General features: G+C 39.6%; 1 pseudogene; it reads left to right on the forward strand.

Moving 5' to 3' along the window:
- Positions 1 to 2,743: 2,743 nt before the first annotated feature.
- Positions 2,744 to 3,719, forward strand: LOC131758330 (ribonuclease H2 subunit B pseudogene; annotated as a pseudogene).
- The last annotated feature ends 3,892 nt before the right edge of the window (positions 3,720 to 7,611 follow it).

Genomic DNA, 7,611 nt, shown 5'->3' on the forward strand with positions numbered 1-7,611 from the left:
TTTTGCGGTATGCGGGCCTCTCACTGTTGTGGCCTCTCCCGTTGCGGAGCACAGGCTCCGGACACGCAGGCCCAGCGGCCATGGCTCACGGGCCCAGTCGCTCCGCGGCATGTGGGATCTTCCCGGACCAGGACACGAACCCGTGTCTCCTGCATCGGCAGGCGGATTCTCAACCACTGCGCCACCAGGGAAGCCCAGTTTCCTCTTATTTTTGACAGGCAGTGGGAAATAAAATCTCTACCTTAAATTTTTGGTAAAAAAAAATCAAGGTGTATTATATTTTCATACAGTTGAATGCTAGGTAAGGCTAGTACCAATCCTGAGTATAATTAAATTGATATCATATCTGGATTAAAATTTTTAATTCTAGAAGAAAATATTTAACCATGTGAAAGACATTATCAATTACGTTGACAATTCCAACTCTTCATTTTCTTCATGCTTTCTTGAAATTACTTCATAGATTTAATATCTTGGCATATATCTTGGTTATTTGACTTAATTTAGAAAATAATCTCTCTGATTTGGTCCTTTTGGAATTCCTTATCTTTGCACATTTTTTTGCACTAAAATGTTCTCCAAAACTAATTCTTATCTACCAATTTATAAAATGTTAAACATTTAATGACATTGCCTGAATATCAGTTTAAAATTCCTGTCAGGGTCTGTCTTAGCCCATCTGGGTTGCTACAACAGAGCACCATAAACTAGCTGGTTTATAAACAATAAACATTTACTTTTCACAGTTTTGGAGGCCAGAAATCCAAGATCAGGGTGCCAGCATAGTTGGGTGAGGGTTCTCTTCCTGTCACAGACTTATTATATCGTCACATGGTGGAAGGGGCTAGGGAGCTCTGTGGGGTCACTTCTATAAAAGCACTAATCTCATTCATGAAGAGTCCACTCTCATGACCTAAGCACCTCCCCCTCTCCCCACCAAGGGCCCCATCTCCTAATACCTTCACACTGGGCATAAGGACATACGAATTTGGAGATGAAACTAAAGTTCAGGTCTCAAAATTTAAGTCTGCTTTCAGAATGAAGTTTCCAGTATTATCTTTTTTCTTCTCCTTATATCATCCTAGAACAGGATTATCATAACTAGTATGGAGAGTTTTCTAATCCCTGTCCTTTATAAGTACTTAAAGTATAGAAAGACATTTTCAATGTTATACAGAAGAAATCAGAAGAGCTGGGTTTGAGTCTTCATTTTTCATAACATATTATTGGATAAATTATATAATATCTTGTCCTCGATTATTTCTAAGTACTGTTTTAAAAATTGAGAAACCTGAGGCTCCAAGAGGTTCAATAACTTGAGCAGGGCCAGACAGCTAATAAAAGGAGTCACGATTCAAAACTATATCTGCCTATCTTAAATATCTGTGTGTGGGGTTTTTTTTTAAATTTCTGTTCTGTAATGACATCCTTAATTATTCTGCTTAATAGAAGGTTCTAATCCAAGTTATTTCAATTTTTGAAGTAATAGAACACATTCTGTTCAGTTATGCTTCCATGTTTGATATCAGATACTAGGATAAATATGAAGATGAATAAGATACAACTCTTTCTTTCAACAAATTTACAATCTAGAATAAAAACAGCAAAATTGGTCTTGATTATACAGGGAAGAGGTTGCCTTTTTTTTTCTACTTATCTTTGACATTTTAATCTTTCACTGGAGGTAGAACCTGTAATATATGAAAACGCAATGAATTGTGAGAGAAATTTGGTTTCAGGTCACATGCTATCATCATTGGCTCAGTCACAGAGAAACAGCACACAAAGTACCTAAATGAAGTTTTTTCCTAAATTGGGTTTCCAGGTCAAGAGATTTCTTTTTCATGTTGGAATAAAAGTATTGAATCAACTACTGGAATTTTCATCATGCATACAACATCTCAGTGTCTATAAGTACATGGTATGATAAGATTCTCAAAGAACAGGGGTGAAAGGTAAGGATTTAGAGACAAAGACAAGACTCATAACCCAGAATGAGAATCTGCACTTGTCCCAGTGGCCAGAGAAACTGCCAAAGACATCTGACCCTGGGGGTAGTAACTACCGTAAATTTCAGGAACTGGCTTAAAAATGACTCATGTGCCAGATTCCCTGTTGAAAAAATCATTATAAAAAAACATTTACTCCAGAACAATGTGAAGAAAACAACTATGGAGACTATAAACAGATTTATTCTCACAACAAATAAAATTATTAGTCCTTGGTGTCAATATATATTAATCATAATTATTCACACATTTGTATATTGTGATGAATATAAGCACAGAAATGTAGTTTATTTTAAAAGAATCCAATGCAGATGGTAAATTTAGTCACTGCAAAGGGGATCTGATTTATAAATTTAAAATGTCAAGATATAAACTAAAACAAAAAGGAAAAAGAAAAAGTAACTAAAGATGAAGTTATTTCTCAAACAGGAATAGGCAGTATACCAGAATCTATTTTCAGTCTTTCTGAAAATAAATTGGTGAAACCAAAAGTTCAATATGAGGAAATGCCTTTTCACAAATTTAAGAACACTTCATTAAAGGAAAAAGAAAACCCCTATCTGTACATGAAGGAGTCCACCTACTGGACAGAACTGTTAACTGGTATGGAAAAAAATATCACAAGCAGGTGTTTTATACTCTAGCCAGAAATTTTCTCAGCAACATGAAAATATAATTGGCTTTTTAAAAAACAATTAGCAGAGGGCTGCAGCCACCAGGACCAAACGGGCAGCATGGCGGGAGGCATGGACTGTGGAGAAGGGGCTCACGCCTGGCAGCACGTGTTCCTAGTCCCAGAGTATTTAAAAGATGCTTCAAAGAAGATGAAAAGTGGGCTTATGTTTGTAAAACTGGCTAACCCATGTTCAGGGGAAGGAGCCATTTACTTGTTCAAGATGTGTCTACCGCAGCTGTTTGAAATAAAAGTTTTCAAGGAAAAAAAAACCATTCTTGGTTTATAAATGAATCAGTTCAATCAGGAGTTCTTCTTCACTTTGCCACACCCATGGACCCTCTGTTTCTGCTTCTCCATCACCTTATAAAGGCTGATAGAGAGGGAAAGTTTCAGCCCATGGATCAAGTTGTGATGGATGACATGTTTCCGAATTGCATCTTGTTGCTGAAACTTCCTGAACTTGAGAAGTTACTTTGACATGTGACAGAGGAGAAAGAAATAGACAAGAAGAAATATTACAAGTACAGCAAAGAGAAGACATTAAAATGGACGGAAAAAAAGGTTAATCAGACTATGGCAGCATTAAAAACCAATAATGTAAATGTCAGTGCCCAGGTACAGTCTGCTGCATTTTTCTCTGGTGACCCAGTTTCCAGTGACAAGGAAGAGGATTATATTCATTATGCCCATGGTCTGATATCTGATTACATCCCTAAAGAATTAAGTGATGACTTATCTAAATATTTAAAGCTTCCAGAACCTCCAGCTTCAGTGCCAAAACCTTCATCAAAAAAAAGTAAAGTTATCAGATGAGCTCGTAGAAGCAAAAGAAGATTACACTAAGTTTAACACTAAAGATTTGAAGACTGTAAAGAAAAATAGCAAAATGACTGCAGCTCAGAAGGCTTTGGCTAAAGTTGACAAGAGTGGAATGAAAAGCATTGATTCCTTTTTTGGTGCAAAACATGTTAAAAAAATTGGAAAGATTTGAAACATTGAAAATTAAATCGAGCAAAAGTATTTGCCTTCTACATGTCCCATTTTCATCCTTCCTCCATTCCACTGTACTTCCTAACCCTTAATTACCAACTTTTGAAAGACAGTAGGAAGGGGGCAATTTTCAGATTCACTTGAACATTTCTTTGTGTTTGATTTTTGTGTTTTCCTGAACAAAATATGGGAAAGTAATTGTGTAACTTCATGGCTTGTGGCCTTTGGAGTTTTGTTTGACATCATGAAAAGTAATCAAGTGAATAGAATTAACCTCTAACATCACAATTTCCTCAATAAACTGATGTGTGACCAAAAAAAAAAAAAAAAATTAGCATTACAATTCTAGCAAGAGGCAGGAACCATTAAGTGTACCTCAATCTAGGAGGGTTTAATATATATCAAACCGAAAGGAAGGAAGGAAAGGAGAGAGGAAGGGAGGGAGGAAAGGAGTGAATCTCATATCTTCTTTCTAGACTCTTCATGTTTCATTGTGTTCATTTTTTTCTGAGAAGCATTTTAGGGCATAGATTTTCATGTGCATTTTCCATAGGAAGATACTATGTCCTCCAAGCCCAAGAGTATTAGGGGGAAAAAAAAAAAAGTAATAGGTGCTAAAAAAAAAAGAAAAGATTGTCTTATGTCCTTCATCTATACACTACCTGCCACCCAGGACTCAGAGGTTTCATCTAATTATGTATGTAAAACTACTTTATGAAGTAAATATCTCATACAGATATAAGACAACTGAGTCACAAATGAGTCTTGTTTGACAATTCATACCAAGAAGGCAAGCAGTCTTACTACCTGATTCCTCCCTAATTACCTCACAGGAGCAGAGTTAGCCTCTGCACCCTAGAGGCAGACTGAAGAATAAAAACTTAGCCTGGTCCAAGGATTCTTTGCCACCTCCTCGACATGCCTCACTCCTGTATGGAACTATTAATCAGGACAGAACCAGTAGACTGCCAACCCTTGCATAAGGCATCAATGTTCCAAAATGGAAGGCCTGCTTGCTGTGCTGACACCACTCTTAATGACTTAAACATCTGGAGAACAACATTTCACAGTGACAATCAGAGCTTTCCTGATAAGCAATAGCTCACATGCTGGGTACTGTGCATTCGGAGCACAATGGGAGTAGCAAAGTGGTGTCCCTTAGAAGGGGTCACAAGAGCTCATCGCTTTCCTTTGAGGCAAACACTTTGGTATCTCAGAGGGGTGCCCTCAGGTATTAGACACTACATTCCACCAAGACTTCAATGAATTCTTTTAGGATGATAGGAAATAAGCCACATTTAAATCCTGGTCTATTTCCAGCTTGTTAATGCCAATTTATGAATTTAAGTGTTTTCTAAAAATAATAGATTTAATTCAAATCACCAAAGTAATACATAACAAGTCAAGTAGCAGTGATGGACAGGTTACTATATTTATAAAGATGACAGATCACTATATTTCTTCTTGAATGACTATATTGCAATGATGTACTTCCCTATTCGGCTCTTGTATATACTTCCTCCAATTCCCAATTCTCTCTCTTCCCCTAATCTCCACCCTAGATACAACTAATACCACAAAGCAAGCACCAAAAGATATTTTAAAGTAAGTGGACAGCCACTTATCTTCACTTTCTAGTGTTTCTATAATGATCATATATTAATTAATATATGGTAGAACTAGTTCTATCGGGTAGAACTAGTTCAGCCTCCCTTATAGTAAGTCCCCAAGTTTCCATCATCCACTATGTTTATTATCTGCATTCTCTCTGGCTAGGACTTAACATCTTCTTTGTTAGGTCTGGCCTTAGACTCGCCATCTGCTTCCTGGATTTAGCTTCCATCACAAAACAGTCTTAGCATGCAACTCTTCCCCATATCCACCAAGCCTGACATCACAACACTACTTGACTCTTCTTCAAGTCAGGGACACTCTCACATACTTTACTCTCTTGTTTTCACTGACTGAATTCTGTTTTCCAATATTGTTCCAACATGTCTGAGCAGGCTTCCACTGTATTATCTCTCAGAGAGGGAGAGAGCCTACATAGATATAATAAAAAGGACAAACATACATTCAGCACAGGGTTATGGTAACATGGAAAGAGTGAAGTCTAATTTCATGTGAAAGGAATGCCTCCTGAGGAGTAGTTCACAATGAGGACAGAAAGTCAAAGCCCCTCATTTTTTAAATAAGATTATTAGGACAGGAACAAAGGGCTCTGAATAAAAATAGTGCTCAATAAATATTGTTGGCTTGCTCCAACCGTGTAAACATGCACACATTCGCACACACAAACACACAAACATAAACAAACACACTAAAATGAAACTAATAAGAAATGCATCAAAATTAACAATGGTTGCCACAACTAGGGTGCCTGCCAGATGCTGATGGGGGACCCCGATGCCCAAGGAGATGGGAAGAACCCCCAAGCGAACCAGTAGGATGTGGTGGGACTGAGGGGGGAGAAGAAGTGGAGGCCAGACAGGACCAGTGCTGCTGAGCGGTGGCTGAGAGGGGAGAGGGGTTCCCACACCTGGAGGGGCCCTCAGGGGCTCAGATCAGTGGGGTAGCGGACCCAGCGTTTCCCCTGTCCATTCGGCCAGGGAAGTCTGCCCGACTCTTGGGCTGGGTCCTATACCCTCATGGGTCCCCTCCAGGCTGGGTTGATCCTGGGGGTGTAGAAGGGAGTCCAGAATAGAACAGGAGAGGCAGGCGGGGGGAGTGGGAAAGGAGGGAGGGCGTTTGCCCCAACCACTTGGGCATGGGGAGCCTGCTGAGATACCAGGCTGGTCCCTGCCCTCCAAAGCCCCCCTCCAGGCCATGTGGGCCCTGGGGGCATAGGAGGGAGACCCAGGACATCAGGAGAGGCAAGCGAGAGGAGTCCTCCAGGACCGGAGGAGTGGGAGAGAAGTAGAGGGTGTTTGCCCCACCCATTCAATCCCAGGAAGCCTGCTGGTCTCCCAGGTGGGGTATCCTGCCATTTGAGACCAGAGGCGGGGCAAGCCTGGGCCCCTTCTGTTCTGTTGAGCCTAAGCCCCAACCCCTCACCCCTCCACCTTTCCAGCCCTTTTCCTAAGCATAGGCCCTGGCCACTGCCCAAACCTCAACCCTACTTAGGCCCCACTCTCCACAGCCAATGACTTTTCCACTTTTTTTTTTCTCTTCCTCTTTTTTTACTATTGTGGTTCTGTTTTATCTTCCAGTTGTTGTTTCATCTATATTTTTATTTTTATATTTTTTCTAACATAGCTGTTAGTTAACTAGTCTAATTTTATTTACTTTATTATTGTTCTCTCTTCTTTTTTTTTTTCCCCACCCCAATCGGCTTGTGTGATCTTGGTTCACAAGGCAGGGGTTGGGCCGAAGCTCCTTTAGTGGGAGCTCCAAGTCCAAACCACTGGACTAACAGAGAACCTCAGACTCCAGGGAATATTCATCTGAGTGAGATATCCCAAAGGTCCTCATCTAGGCACCATGACCCAGCTCTACCCAACAGCCTACAAACTGCAGTGTTGGAAGCCTCAAGCCAAACAACCAGTAAGACAGGAACACAATCCCACTCATAAAAAAAAGGAAAAAATAATGAGATGGCAAAAAACTATGTCACAGATGAAGGAGCAAGGTAAAAACCTACAAGACCAAATAAACGAATAGGAAATAGGCAATCTACCCGAAAAAGAATTCAGAGTAATGATAATAAAGAGGATCCAGAAGCTCGGAAATAGAATGGAGGCATGGATAAAGAAAATACAAGAACTGTTTAACAAAGACCTAGAAGAACTAAAGAACAAACAGAGATGAACAACACAATAACTGAAACGAAAAATACAATGGAAGGAATCAATAACAGAATAACTGAGGCAGAAGAATGAATAAGTGAGCTGGAAGACAAAATGGTGGAAATAACTGCCAAAGAGCAGATTAAAGAAA

This window comes from Kogia breviceps, chromosome 6, assembly GCF_026419965.1.
Source record: "Kogia breviceps isolate mKogBre1 chromosome 6, mKogBre1 haplotype 1, whole genome shotgun sequence".
Taxonomy (NCBI): Eukaryota; Metazoa; Chordata; class Mammalia; order Artiodactyla; family Physeteridae; genus Kogia; species Kogia breviceps.